The sequence below is a fragment of the Prionailurus bengalensis genome, chromosome D4 (genome assembly GCF_016509475.1).
Source record: "Prionailurus bengalensis isolate Pbe53 chromosome D4, Fcat_Pben_1.1_paternal_pri, whole genome shotgun sequence".
Lineage (NCBI taxonomy): Eukaryota > Metazoa > Chordata > Mammalia > Carnivora > Felidae > Prionailurus > Prionailurus bengalensis.
The window spans coordinates 62,327,253-62,342,801 of record NC_057359.1 but is presented as its reverse complement, the minus strand read 5'-3'; the positions used below and the strand labels follow the sequence as shown (position 1 = coordinate 62,342,801).

Genomic DNA, 15,549 nt, shown 5'->3' with positions numbered 1-15,549 from the left:
TTAGACCTCAGGTCTTCTTGACAGTTGATAATTTTGAGGAGCATTGGTTAGCTGTTTTGTAAAATATCCCTCATTTGGGTTTGTCTGGTGTTTTTTCTTAGGTCTCACATATCTTTATTTTTTGGTGCTATTATAAATGGCATTGATTTTTAAATTTTAATTTCTGATTGTTGCTAGAAATACAACTAATTTTTTGTGTATTGATCTTATAAACTGGTACTTAATAGTTCTAATGGGTTTTATGTAGATACAGTAGGATTTTCTATTTAGACAATTATTGTATGTGACTAAAAGCAGTTTTACTTTATGTGGTCTGTATGTCCTTCCAGTATGCTTTCTAGCCAGGTGTACCTACTTGCTGCTTCAGGATTAATTTCTGTGAGGCAGAAGATCTCTAGAAAGCTTTTAGCAAAGGCAGAAGGTGACCTCAGAATGCAGCTATCATCCCGCCCACGTATGTCTCATTCTCATTAATCACCTTCTGGCATCATGGCAGCCTACTCTGTCCTGCCCTCTGATACTTTAGTCTGTCTGCCTTGCTTCTGATGCACTGTGTCACCCAGACTTCCCAGCCGAAGTAAGAGTGTTATTTCTTGGAAAAGTTCCTGTAAAAAGTTTCTAGTCAAATTGCCGGAAAAAAACAGTTGATGTAGCGTCTACTTGGATTTAGGTGTGCTTTCACATGCGTTATTCCGGTTCTCTTCCCCACAGCCCCTTGAGTCAGATAGTGTTATTCCTTCACCCAGCAGAAATGTTTACATACATACCCTTTGTCATGCGGCATGCGTAGGTTCTAGAGATACAGCAATGAACCACATCTACCCAGAAAGCAAGAGTAGCAAACACACAGTTGCTCGTTGTGATAGCTGCTCTGAGGAGAGGTGTTGGATGCTGTGAGGTAATGCGAATGCTTTCTGAGACAGACCTACAAGACCTGAGGGAAGAGTAGAAATTCTTAAGGGAAATAGGGGAAGAAGAGTATTTCAGACAGGAGGAGGAGCAGGTGTGAGGTTTCTGAGGTGGGAATGAACGTGAGACTTTGAGAGAGCGGGAGTGTGCCATCACTGTACAGATGAAGGCGCTGAAGACTTGGAGGGGCTGAGCGACTTGCCAGAGGGTTCCACAGTAAGTGGAAGGGCCAGACCGGAGCCCAGGAGCACACAGTGCGTCCCAGGCAACTCTAGTATCCTGAGGTCAAAATAAAGTCAGTTAAATTGGATTTCTCATCGAAGCTGAGAATTCACCCAATTTCTATATAAAAATTACTAAAAATGTCTGTAGCAAATTATAGTCTGTTTAAATTCTTTGTAATGGGTCAATGTAGAAACAAAAATGAAATTAATCATATGTGGTATTGTTGTTTCTGTTATTATTGTTTTATACTGTGGGGCCCAGCCCTCCAGTAAGATAAGAATTCTCTGGGGTCATCTGGGTGGCTCAGTCGGTTAAGCATCCTACTCTTGGTTTCCGCTCAGGTCATGATCTCATGGTTCGTGGGTTTGAGCCCTGTGTCAGGCTCTAGTGTGGAGCCTGCTTGGGATTCTCTCTCTCTGTCTCTGTCTCTCTCTTCCCCTCCCTCTCTCTCCTCTTCTCCCCTCCTTCCCTGGTCCTTCTCTCTCTCTCTCAAAATAAATAAATAAAACTTAAAAAAAAAAAAAAGGTAAGAACTCTGTGTTCTTTTTTTTTTTTTTTTTTTTTTTTAATTTTTTTTTTTTTCAACATTTATTTATTTTTGGGACAGAGAGAGACAGAGCATGAACGGGGGAGGGGCAGAGAGAGAGGGAGACACAGAATCGGAAACAGGCTCCAGGCTCTGAGCCATCAGCCCAGAGCCTGACGCGGGGCTCTAACTCACGGGCCGCGAGATCATGACCTGGCTGAAGTCGGACGCTTAACCGACTGCGCCACCCAGGCGCCCCAAGAACTCTGTGTTCTAATACCAGAAGCCCACCACTTATAAAAGTTATACATACATGGACAAGTGACTTAAAAATCACTGAACTTGAGTCAGCATTTGCCATAAAAGCATGAGTGCATGTGTGTAGCAAGAGAGAAATGTGGTAACCAAACGTGATAAAATGTTACATCTAGGTTAGGGTATACAGGTGCTCATTCTATTACTTTTTCATATTTTCTGTAAGTTTTAAAATGTTCAGAATAAGAAGTTGGTATAAAGAAGTCTCTGGACCTGTAATTTGTCTTTGGTTAAGAAGCAGGAAGGAGGGTCTTGTTGCCTGAGAATTTTTGAGAAAATGTGTTTGGAAGAAGCTTGAAATCTGTTCTGTACAGGTGTATTGTGATATTGTTAATTGCGTTTTCTGCTTATTTTCACTGTGATAAATGACCTTCTGGAGGGTCATTGAATGTAAAAAGAATTTTCTTGAATAGACTTTTGCTGACATCTTGAGGGCTACTTAGAGTCACTGGATGACTTTTGGAAACTGACGCACGGTTCTGTCTGGGGCTGTCTGAATTTTTCAGTGAAACCTCCCGTGAGCAGGTATGGCAGTTGAGGCCATTTTATTGGTCCCAAAACTACCTTCTTTCTTAAGTTGCCATCTCCTGGACATTAGCATGTCTGCCTTACCGCTGGGTATCATGGAAGGTAGATATGCTTTTGTGAATATTCTCCCATTACCAAGTGGCATGTATGCCCTTAATACAAAGATGGGTTAATATTAAGAAATAGAAATCCCCACCACTAGCTAAAATTAAAGGAAACCGGCTTATCTTATCAGTTAATTCTGAGAGACTTGATAAAACCCAGTATAGGTTCTTGGAAGAAATTAATGAGGCAGAGTGTATGAATCAGCCGTTGCTTGCACTGAATTTTTTAAATCTTTAATGACTATTCATTGCTTCGTAATGTGTTGCACTGTCAAATTGAGGTGTGACCCATGTCTGAATTGAGTTGTGAAATCTGTCTAAGCCATAAATTTTGTATATTGTCTTGCATTTGGGAATTTCCACCAATGCTGTGTTACTGGTGTCTTTCTTTTGTCAGCCCTTTTTAAGAATTAAGGATGAGGTGAGACCATAAAGTCAGAAAACAAACAACATAATTATATGACAATATAAAAATGTAATGGCTCTAATTTTCAAAAAAACATTCCAAGTGAGTATTTTCAAAGTAGCTCCTTAGGGAGGCAATGCATGTACTCATTCCTTAGAACGTGTTGGGAATTCTTTGGGAGGTGTCCTCTGCGCCACTTTACTAGTCCATCTCCGTGCAGTCACAGGACAGCCTTCTTCAGTTTGCTGCCTGTATTTTTTCTTCTCTCTCCCTCTTCCACCCATCAGCATCCTGTGGAGTGCTTTCTGCCCCATCTTGACTTCACTTCTTTATATGCCCTTCTTAGGACTTTGTGTTCAAAGGTTCAGCTAACTAGGTTGAGAACTTAGAACTGGAGAAAGGAAGAAGGCAAAAGGTAGGTATAACAGGCTGATTTCACCCAGTCAGCCCTTTTGTTTCTGTGTGTGAGCTAGATGCGTCAGCTTTGATTCTCCCCCAACCTGTCTCCCCACCAAAACAAACAAACAAAAAAATAGGTTGGGGGAGGTTGGGAACTTTGGAAGCAGAATTTTGAACTCAGACTAACACTAAAGTGTCATCAGGAAGTTTCCAACGTTTTAAGTTGAGGTATATTTTTTGAAACCCCAGCGTAAAACTTGTAGCTTAAATGACCCTCATCTAGGGTTAAAATTTAGTTCACTTCCAAAGTCCCTGAATTCTTCACTGTTGCATTTATTTAAAAAAAAATTTTTTTTTTTAGCATTTATTCATTTTTGAGAGAAAGACAGCGTGAGCCAGGAAGGGGTGGAGGGAGAGGGAGACACAGAATCTGAAGCAGGCCTCAGGCTCTGAGCTGTTAGTACAGAGCCCGACGTGGGGTTCAAACCCACAAACCGTGAGATCGTCACCTGAGCTGAAGTTGGATGCCTAACTGACACACAGGCACCCCTCCATATGTTGCATTTAACAAAGGGAACAAAGTAGGAGGAAGAGAAAAAAGAAAAGGAAGTCGAGGCAATTAAAGAGACAGAATCAAGGAGTAAAATGTGGAACAACCTCTTCTCTACCACCGGGCATTTATGTCCTGTGATGGCAGCAGAACAGGTGTCCTCCCTCATCCTGCATAGGAGTAAGATGCCAAGTTTCATCCATGTCACAGAGCTCACAATCACCCTTTTAGTTTGTCCCATCTGGAGGGTCCATGAAAGGAATCTCTACATCTCTGGTATACAGTATAAGAGAAGTACGCTAAGTATACTAAGTGTACTAAGTACAGTATAAGAGAAACCCTCTATAGTAAGTCACCAATAACTATAGAGGGTTTCTCTTATACCGTACTTACGGAATCCACACATCTTTTTGCTACATGTATTTTGTATTACAAGTTTTTACAAATTTCATTTAAGATTCTAGCCTGTGGAAACAAAGTAGCAGCAGTAATAGTAATAGTGATGATAATAATATAAAATAATAATGATAATAATAATAAATGTAAATTCTATAAACTCCATAAAATAAAACTCTATAATAATAAATGTAAACTCTATAATAGCAAGGACCTTGTCTTTTTACCCTTGTGTCCCCAGCACTGGAATGATGCCTAGCACATAGGAGGTGCACGATTATAGTCATTGAATAGATGGATGGATAAACGTAATGAGTAGTAGCCAGCTTTTATGAACTCTTAGTTTTGTAGGTATTCCTAAGTACTTCAAATAAGTTATCTCATTATCTCCCAACAGTACGATTAAGTATTTTCTGCAGTACTTCATCAAATCTAACTTGGCATTGATTACAAGGCACACTTTTATCTGTAACTGAAAAAAAAAAAAAAAACCACCGAAAAATTATACAACACAGTGATTTCCTATCACTGAGAATTTTTTTATAAGAACCATTTTAGACTTAAAGATTTTTTTTGTCATATCATTAGTGTGTATACCCAAAAAGGAAAATAAATTTGTTCATGTAATCCTGAAACAATTTCACATTCAGAATCTGTTATATACCACTTTTCAATTCTGAGTCATTGATTTTTGTGTTTTTCCACACAATATTGACTTCTGTGCCATTAAGAGTGTTGGTAATGCTCTTGATTAAAGAGTGTTATCCTGCTTTTTCTAGGATTTTCTTCCAAGCTGCTGATACCCATTGTGGAAGTATTCATGCTGGCACTTAACTCTTTGAATACCTTAGAGGTTTTTGTTTTTTTCTTTCCATTGAAACATGTCACTGCTTGTTAAGCAACTTTAATCAAAGTCAGCAAGATATAATCAAAATGTTAACAGTGGTTTTCCTCGGTGGTGGTTGGATTACAAATTGTTCCTGTTTTATTCTTTGTAATTGTCTTTCTTTTCCAAAATTTCTACACATATACACAGTTCAAACTTGCCTTTGCTTCACCTGTCGTTCATGGTCTCCCTTTGTCTCATCTTCTGCATCCTCCTTGTCTGGGGAGTTTGGAAGTTAAATTCATCACTCTCCCTGGTGGTGCTGCTGCTTTAGATGGAGAAAGTCCCATCAATCTGCCCCTGGTGGGACCAGGATCTCTGCTGACCTCCAGTGGCTGTAGGGTGCATGGCACTCAGCAAGAGCCATTTCATACATTATCTGTTGGGAGGTGCAGAACATTCAGACTCTTGCTAGCTAGCATTTTTAGGAAAGTACTTTGTAACTGACCTTGAACTAAGCAGCACATGTTCCCAAATACCAGAGTTATTCTTACCTGTGTGCCTTCCCATACAATTTGAACTTTCCACGATGGAAATTGGGAAGCGTTTGTTAGACCAATATGTAAATGAGTCATTAAGAATAAGAAAATTATTATAAACAGCAATATTGGAATATTAAAAACATCAGACTTGCTAAGATCAGACTAGATCTTAATTCTCACCACAAAAAACGTTAGTTACGTGAAGTGATAGAGGTGCAAGCTAATACTACAGTGACAATCATACTGCAGTATATATATTTATTAATGTATCAGATCACCATGTTGTATGCCTTAAGCTACACAGTGTTATATATCAAATATATTTCCATTAAAAAAGTAAAAGGAAGAAGATGAAGAAAATATCCACCGAAGAATTCATGTGCACAAAACCGAATTTGGATGCCCAGTGGCAGCCTGAATCCAGAGTAAGCCTGTAGGCTTTGTTTGTAATCTTTCTGTTTAGGGTTTTATTTTGTTGTGGTGTTTCATTCCTGTTGTTTTTCCCTCCATGTGGGGAGGGCATGGTTTGGGAATGGAAAAAATACAGAGGCAGCAGTGGTCCTCCTCCCTGAATCAGAAGAACAGTAAGACCTTCCTGTTGAAGTCATTGCCAGGGGTAATCACAGCAGGGAGACACGTTGCGGAGATAAGAGCTGAGGCACTTTTCCCATGTGGAACCCTGCTGGGCCTGAGTGAGCAAGGTGGTGGGCGGGCAGGCAGGCAGAGCCTTTCAAGGAAAAGTGACCACTGAAGCAAAAATACATGCTAATTTTCTAATCAGCGAGCTGTTAACCTTCTGAAATTTATAATTCCTTTGACATGCATTTTAACATTTGATCCATCCAGTTAATTATAAAAAACATTTATTATACCCCTTAAATCATTCTTTGTTATATTGTCAAAATGTCACATTATAATTATCTTAAAATCATTTTTGACCAAAGCTTGTAAAAAGTCACCTTTATGTCTGAGATTATTGATTAATGTAATTTTAAGGTTTTTGCTCCTTAATAATTAAAAGCCACCTCATTATGCAGCGTACCTGCTGCCATGATGTTGTTTGAGAATTAAGCAGGCAAGTGTCTGTTCTTCCAGTAGTCTTCAAGTCTTATTCGATCTTTTTCTATCCATAACTAGAATTTTAAGGCAACCTAGAGGTTGTAATGTTGGAGTTTGTAAACAGACTCTTGGTACACCTGCCAGGTCTGTTGCAGTAGTTTCCCTACTGGTCTCCCTGATCCTCCCAGATTTACTGCCAGGTGAATATTTTTACAGCCCGCTTCTACTGCTCAGTGGCTGCTTTGTACCTGTCAGGTAACACTCAGACTCCATTAGCCTAGAATTTAAGTCTGTCTGGAGTACACCTATAGCCTTATTTATTTACTTCTGGTTTTTGCATGTTTGCTATCAGCACACTACTTGCCCATTATGCCCACTAATTTAAGAAAGTTAGTGACTCCAGCAGTGCCTCTTGGCCGTTTTCATACTGACCTTTAGGCCACAAATAGAAAATGGATGTTTCCAATTAGACTAGTCCCTTTCTTAATAGGTTATGTCATAAACTTTCTGCCAAATCCTTTGGGGATTAGAAAAATTCCTTGGCTTTCTACTGGCAAATTAGGCACCAGCTAGGCGAGTTTAGCCTTATTAACACTATGTACCTAAATTGGACTTAGTGGGTATATTTTCCCTTTGTGGAGCTTCATATTAATGAATTTAAAAACTTTTAATTATTGGGGCGCCTGGATGGCGTAGTCGGTTAAGCGTCCGACTTCAGCCAGGTCACGATCTCGCGGTCCGTGAGTTCGAGCCCCGCATCAGGCTCTGGGCTGATGGCTCAGAGCCTGGAGCCTGTTTCCGTTTCTGTGTCTCCCTCTCTCTCTGCCCCTCACCCGTTCATGCTCTGTCTCTCTCTGTCCCAAAAATAAATAAACGTTGAAAAAAAAAATTAAAAAAAAAAAAAACTTTTAATTATTATTTTGCCAGTAGGATGGGCAAAATGTTTTCTGGTGGTTTTCATTTGTAACCTCTTGATTACAGGTGAGCATCTTTTTACATGTTACTGTGTTTCTTTTATAAATCAACTGATACAGGGGCGCCTGGGTAGCACAGTTGGTTTAGTGTCTGACTTTGGCTCAGGTCATGATCTCACAGTCTGTGAGTTCGAGCCCCGCGTTGGGCTCTGTGCTGACAGCGCAGAGCCTGGAGCCTGCTTCAGATTATGTCTCCCTCTCTCTCTGCCCCTTCCCCTGCTAACGCTCTCTCTCTCTCTCTCTCTCTCTCTCAAAAATAAACATTAAAAAAAAATTTTTATAAATCAACTAATACCTTTAGCCCGGTTATCTTTCTGGTGGTCCTTTTGTTAATTTTGTTATGTATTCCAATTTTTCTTAAAAATTCATGGTGTTCTTCATCATCTAGATGCTTCCTAGCCTACGCAGCTTCAAAATCTGCAAATGTCTTGGTTATATGTTTGATGCTGATGCAGGCCCTCTCCACAAATAGACCTTGTTTCCTAAGCACCACAAGGCCATAGGGATGTTACTCTGCTTTTCTGTTCCAGCCTTCAGCTTCCTGTGCCTCCCACGTGCTCAGTAAATATCCTCTGGGGGAAACTTGCTGTGTGTTTCAGGGTCCTTATCATCCACCATTCCAGCCCAGGTGACTATGAAAAGCTTCACTGAGTTCTCTTGCTGTCTGTGCACGCATAATCCTCGGCCCTAAATCTGCACCAATTGCAGATTTATTTTTTTTACGTAGTTTATTGTCAACTTGGCTAACATACAGTGTGAAAAGTGTGCTCTTGGTTTTTGGGGTAGATTCCCATGGTTCATTGCTTACGTACAACAGCCATTGCTCATCCCAACAGGTGCCCTCCTCAATGCCCATCACCCATTTTCCCCTCTCCCCCGCATCCCCATCCACTCTCAGTTTGTTCTCTGTACTTAAGAGTCTCTTATGGTTTGCCTCTCTCCCTCTCTGTTTGTAACTATTTTTTCCCCTTCTCCTCCCTCATGGTCTTCTGTTAAATTTCTCAAGATCCAAATATGAGTGAAAACATATGATGTTTCCTTCTCTGCCTGACTTATTTCACTCAGCATAATAGCTTCCAGTTCCATCCACATTGCTGCAAATGGCAGATTTAATTTCTAAGAGGAATTGCATAGTAAACGTATAGGAAAGAAAATAGCCAGTGGGTGATTTTTGCTCACTTAGGAATGGTCCCTTCCTTCCTAGAATTTTAATTCATGTAGTCTTCATTGGTTTCATGGTGTCTGATGTCTGTAAAAATGTGATTTTTAAAAAATCTGTTTTTCCCTAGTTGTCACAGCAGGAGCAGTAGATTTCTGCTACCTACTACATCCCACTTGGAAATGGAAATTCTTTAGTAGATTCCCTTTTGAATTTTCTGTGAATCCAATAAGATTGGCTGCAAATAATAACATTTTTATTTCTTTTCCAATATATGTATGCTTTCTTATTAAGTGACTGAGAACTCCACTACAGTGTCCTTACAGAAGGGATAGCAGACATCTGTATTTCTTTCTTGATCTCAGCAGGACAGCTTTCAGTATTTTACTGTCAGGTTGTTTGGTAGTTGTTTATTTAGATATCCTTTATCAGATTACGGAAGTTCCCTTCTGTTGCTAGTTTGCCAAAAACCTTTAAGTCTGGATGGATGTTGAATTTTATCCAATGTTTCTCTGCTTCTTTTGAGAGGCACAGTAGTCCCCCTTGTCTGTGGTTTTGCTTTCTGTGGTTTCAGTTCACGGTCAAGTACAGTTCCAAAGCTGATGAATTGTCAGAAGGTCAGTAGTAGCCTAGCATTACATCACAACACCTACGTCATTCATCTCATTTCATCTCATCACATAGTCATGTTATCTCACATCACCACAAGAAGGGTAAATATAGTACAAGAAGATATTTTGAGAGAGAGAGAGACCACATTCATGTAACTTTTATTACAGCGTATTGTTATAATTGTTCCATTTTATTATTGTTGTTGTTAATCTCCTTACTGTGCCTAACTCATAAATTAAACTTTATCATAGGTCTGTATGTATAGGAAAAGACCATAGTATATAAAGGGTTTGGTATTACCCATGGTTTCAGGCATCCACTGGGGGCCTGAGAACATATCCCTTGTGGATAAGGGCGTGGGGGGGGGGCACTTAGTGCAATTTTCCTCTTTTATCCTGTTAATGTCATGAATTACATCAATTGATTTTCAAACGTTAAACTGAAGTGCTAGACCAAATCTAGCTTGTGATGTATTATCCTTTGTACACAGTGCCAAATTTAGTTTAATATTTTCAAGTTTTGCATCTGTGTTCTTGAGTAAGACTAACATATACTTTACTTTTCTCATCATTTCCTTGTCAGATTTGGCAGAAGGATTATGCTGACCTCATAAAGTTAGTCAGGAAATGTTCACTCTTTTTGTATTTTCTGGAACATTTGTATAAACAGCATTATTGACTGCTTAAATGTTTGGTAAAACTTGATGGTGAAGCGTTCTAGAAATGGAGTTTTCTTTGTGGGAAGGCTTTGGATTATGGATTCAATTTACCTAATAATTTTAGGACCACTTATGTTTTCTATTTATTCTGGTGTCACTTTGGTAAGTTGTGCTTTAATGGGAATTTTTTAAATTAAGTTTTTAATTTTAATTCCAGTATAGTTACTATACAGTGTTATATTCATTTCAGGTGGACAGTAAAGTGATTGAACAACTCTATACATTGCTCAGTACTCATGATGATGAGTATGCTCTTAATCTCCATCTGCTATTTCACCCATCTCCACCCCCCCTTGTACCCATCGGTTTGTTCTCTGCAGTTAAGAGTCTGTTTCTTGGTTTGTCGCTCTTTTTTCCCTTTGCTTGTTGGTTTTGTTTCTTAGTTTCCACGTATGAGTGAGATCTTAGCTGACTGACTTATTTCACTTGGTATTATACCCTCTAGCTCCATCCGTGTTGTTGCAAATGGCAAGATTTCATTCTTTTTTTAGTGGCTGAATAATATTCCGTTGTACATATATACCACATCTTTATCCCTTTGTTTGTCAGTGGACACCTGGGCTGATTCCATAATTTGGCTGTTGTAAATAATGCTGCAATAAACATAGGGGTGCATACATCCTTTCAAATTAGTGTTTTTGTATTCTTTGGGTAAATATCCAGTAGTGTGATTACTGGATCATAGAGTAGTTCTGTTGAAAAATTTTTGAGGAACCTCCATATTGTCTTCCACAGTGGCTGCACCAGTTTGCATTCCTGCCAACAGTGCAAGAGGGTTCCCCTTCTTCCACATCCTTGCCAGCACCTGTTGTTTCTTGTGTTGTTGATTTTAGCCATTCTGACAGGTATGGCGTGATATCTCATTGTGGTTTTGATTTGCATTTCTCTGATGGTGAGTAGTGTTGAGCAAATTTCCATGTGTCTGTTGGCCATCTGGATGTCTTTGTAGAAATAATGGAAATATTAAAACTTTATCTAAATCTCCAAACTTATTGTCATTATGTTATTGATAATATTCTCTTAATATCCAAGTTAAATATTCCTGCTACATTCCTTAAATTAATTGTTTTCTCTCTCTTTTTTCTTGATCAGTCTCTCTAGTGGTTTATCAACTTTATTAGTCTTAACAAAAACCAAATTTTGGCTTTTTTGATCTTTTCTATTGTATATTTGTTTTCCACCTCATTAATTTTTGCTTTTATCTTTTTCATTCACTTCTCTATTCCTTGTTTTTAATTTGTTCTCTTTATAAATTTTTAAGATTAATGCTTAGCTCTGTTTTTCAGCCCTTTCCCTCTAACATCCATTTTAATGTCATAAATTTACTCTGTGCATCACTTTGGCTACATGCGGCAAATTCTGATATGTATTTTCATTATCATTCAGTTTCTCTTTGTGGTTTCATCTCTGATCAATGTCTGTATAGTTTTTTAATTCTCATAAGTTGAATCATTTGAAAGTTGTTGAGAATTTTTTCGTGACTCATCGTGTTGATTTTTTACATGGTGTGCACAACTGCAGAGAATTTGTATTCCACAGCCTCGGGGTAGTTTGTCCTCTCTGTGCCAGTTTAGTCAAGTTTCTTGGTTGCATTGTTCAAATTCTCTTTATTTTTATTTATCAGTTGCTGAGAGAAATGTGTTAAAAATTTGATTATAGATTGATCTTTGTAGTTCTGTAAGTTTTTATTTTATATATTTTTAGGCTGTTACTTGATGTATACAAATCAGAATTGTATCTGCCTGTGGAATTGAACTTTTTATTATGAAGGGTCCCTCTTGGTCTGTAGCACTGGTTTTTGCCTTAATATATGCTTATTTACTATTAGTATAGCTATACAAGATTTCTTTTGATCAGTTTTTGCACAGGATATTTTCCCTCAGCCTTTTTCTTTCAAGCTTTGAGCATCCTTATGTTTAGATGTGTATTTTATAACTAGTATATAGTTAGATTTTACTTCTGCACGTTTGTCAAAGATCACTTCTATATGTATATGTAGGTCGATTTCTGGTTTCTATTCCATTGATCTGTTTATCTTTATGCCAGTAACACACTGTCTAGATTCCTGCAGGTTTACAGTAAGTGTTGAAATCCACTGGTTTAAGCTCTCTAGTTTTGTTTATCAGGGATATTGGTAATTTTCTTACAGTGTCTTTGGTTTTAGAAAAAGGGTAATGCTGGTATCATAGAATGAATTGGGAAGTAAACCTTTCCATTCAGTTTTTGGGAAAACTTTGTGCAGAAATGGGATTATTTATTAAATATTTGGTAGCTTTGGCCAGTTCTCATCATGGCTTTTTGCTGGTAGTTCCAATTCAAATTAAATATTACAGGGCTTTTACTTAATTTTCTTAGTTTTCTCTTTGTATCTTTTTTTTCTCTTCTGCTGAAAATCTTGACCCTTAGTGGCATTAGCATAATTGCTCGTGCGCTTTATCTGTAATATGTGTGTTTATTTCAAAATAACAATGCTAGTATTACAATTTTTTAAAACGAATTTTATTTTACTATTAAAAACATTTCCATAGTTCCAAAATCAAAAGTATAAATCCAAGGTATAACCAGGGAAAACTAAATTCCATCTATGACCTTTTCTTGCTTTTTCTCCCATTGATGGTATTTGGGGGGGGGGTGGGCCCAAAGATTATATGTACTTGCTTATATCTCGTATACTCATATCTCACATACTTGCTTATATATATCTCATATACTTGTTTTTTTTTGACTTAACAGTGTATCTGGGAGATTGCTCTTTAGCAATACAGAGCGATGTTTTTTGTTCCTTTATGTAAGATCCTACTACTTCATTGTATGGGTGTACCATACCTTATTTAAGTAGTCCTTTATTGATGGATATTTAGGGGAAACAGTAACTTTTATTTTTTATTTTATTTAAAAATATTTTTTTTAATGTTTATTTATGTTTGAGAGAGAGAGAGAGACCGAGTGCGAGTCGGGGAGCTCAGAGAGAGGGAGACACAGAATCCGAAGCAGGCTCCAGGCTCTGAGCTGTCAGCACAGAGCCCAATGTGGGACTCAAATTCACGGACCGTGAGATCATGACCTGAGCCAAAGTCAGACGCTCAACCGACTGAGCCACCCAGGCGCCCCGAAACAGTAACTTTTAAAAAGACATTTTCCATATTCCAGAGCAGAGCATTGTGGCATTGGCCAGTAGAACTATTTAACCTAATTTTAACAACATTTTATATTCTCATTTCTGCATCACTGTAAGCATTCATTTTATGATATGCTAGGTTTCACCATATAGTGTGCTAGGGACTGAATGTGTTTTTTCACTAGGAAGTTAAAGTTTCTTTTTATTATTTCCCTGGGCTGGTTTTCTTGTAAGTAGGGTAACCCTAAGCCTTTGTGGCCTTTGCCTAATAACAAGCGCCTCTGTTTATCTTAAAAGACTTTCGCTTGCTTGTGAAAGCACTCTTACTCTCAATTTGTAGCACCTATTTAAGTAAGTTAATTCCTTGCTCAGGTGATAGAACCCACCATTCTCATGACACCTCAAAGATGTGTTTTCTCATTATAACTTATCAGGTTGAAAAAGGGCTGGTAGTGATATATCCACTAGTCTTCTGTTCAAGAAGTACCAGCTTCGAATCCAAACAGATTAGTGTCTATATTAAATATGTGTATATTACGATATCTTACTATTATTTCAGATTTCTGTGATCTGGTGAATAAAATACTCTCCTTGGCCTCATATATAACCAGTAGTTCCCTTTGTTTGCTTGTATTTGTCTTTGTTCAAAGGATTTTAGTAGTAAAGCATGATATCCTCCTTTGTAAATCCTCCATGGAGTTCACCAGAGTGTTATGTGATCTAACGTAGCCTTCTTTCTTTGAGAACCCATATTCCCTACTTAACCTCTAATACATCATTTTAACTTTCTCTGGTGGTTTATCCTAGAGAAAACAGAATACAACCTTGACTGACCAGGTATTATAAGTACTTTCCCCCTTCCTGGACAGTGCAAAACCTTAAAATACTTTGAGTCATTAGCCTCCTTCTCACCTTTTCTATCCCAGCTTATATGTTGCTGGTGTCATCGTGTATTTTAGCTTGTGCCAAACCCCACAAGGCATAACTGTTACTGTTTTGTGTAGTCAGTATTCATTTAGATTTTTAAAACTGCTTTATTGAGGTATAATTGACATATAGAAAACTCACATATTTAAAATGTACAAATTGGTAAGTTTGAGCCGTGTATACACCCATGAAACGGTCAGCACACATATGTATGTGCATACGCTCTAGTACACTTGTTTCTACCATAGAACCTCTTAGAAAATGAAGGGAGTCGGCACAGCCGTATTGCAGTTCTGTTGGGTTTTATAGTCACTAGAATGGGAGGCGAGGTAAGAGAGTTTCCATGGTTTGTTGTGCCACCATTTTAGGATTCTCTCATTTTATGTATTTATTTATTTTAAGTTTATTTGTTTTGGGAGAGATAGAGCACACGTGACTCTGAGTGGGGGAGGGGCAGAGAGAGTGGGAGAGAGAATCCTAAGCAGGTTCCACGCTGTCAGCTGGGAGCCGGATGTGGCGCTCAATCCCACAAACTGTGAGATCATGACCTCAGCTGACATCAGGAGTTGGGCACTTAACTGACTGAGCCACCCAGATGCCCCTGCCTTCAGGCTTTCCGTTAAAAACTCAGTTAATAAAAAAAAAAAATGTCACCTGTTTTAGGCCACTTCACTGCCCTCTCAGGTCCCCTTCATTTAAAAAATTCAGTGCATCTTTTATCATTTTCACATATGTGAGTAGTATGGTATTTGAGCTTCTCTAGTGCCTAGAAGATACTGATTTCTTGTATTTGCCACCTCTTGGAAATAACAGCAGAAATACTTTTTTTTACATTCTGATTTGGTCTATATCTTAGTAATTGTGATTTCTGCAAATGAGATCAGTATACCTTTTGATGTAGATTCTTATTTTGAGACTTATAAACACTCATAATTTTAAGGATTTGTGTGTGTGTGTGTGTGTGTATGTGTGTGTGTGTGTGTGTTCTTTTTAAAATCTCCACTGCCTAGGAATATACCCATAGGTCATAATAAAGGGACTTTTCTTTTAGTGTATACTGTTGACTTTGGGGTTTTATTGCATTAGCTAACACAAAATTTGTGGATTTGGGATTGTGAATAATTCTTCTAGCAAAGAATCTAATATTTTTAGCTTTGAAAGTAGTTTAAATTTAAATTTAGTTTTCTTTTGTTAAATGCTGTAAGAGATTCTCCACATGTACAAAGTTAAGGTGAGTAACTATTTTCAAAATCGGA

The 15,549-nt window shown here is 38.1% G+C and overlaps 1 protein-coding gene across 1 annotated transcript in view; it reads left to right on the top strand.

The window, feature by feature from the left end:
* Positions 1-15,549, top strand: part of ERP44 (endoplasmic reticulum protein 44) — a 96,322-nt gene that overhangs the window by 48,459 nt on the left and 32,314 nt on the right.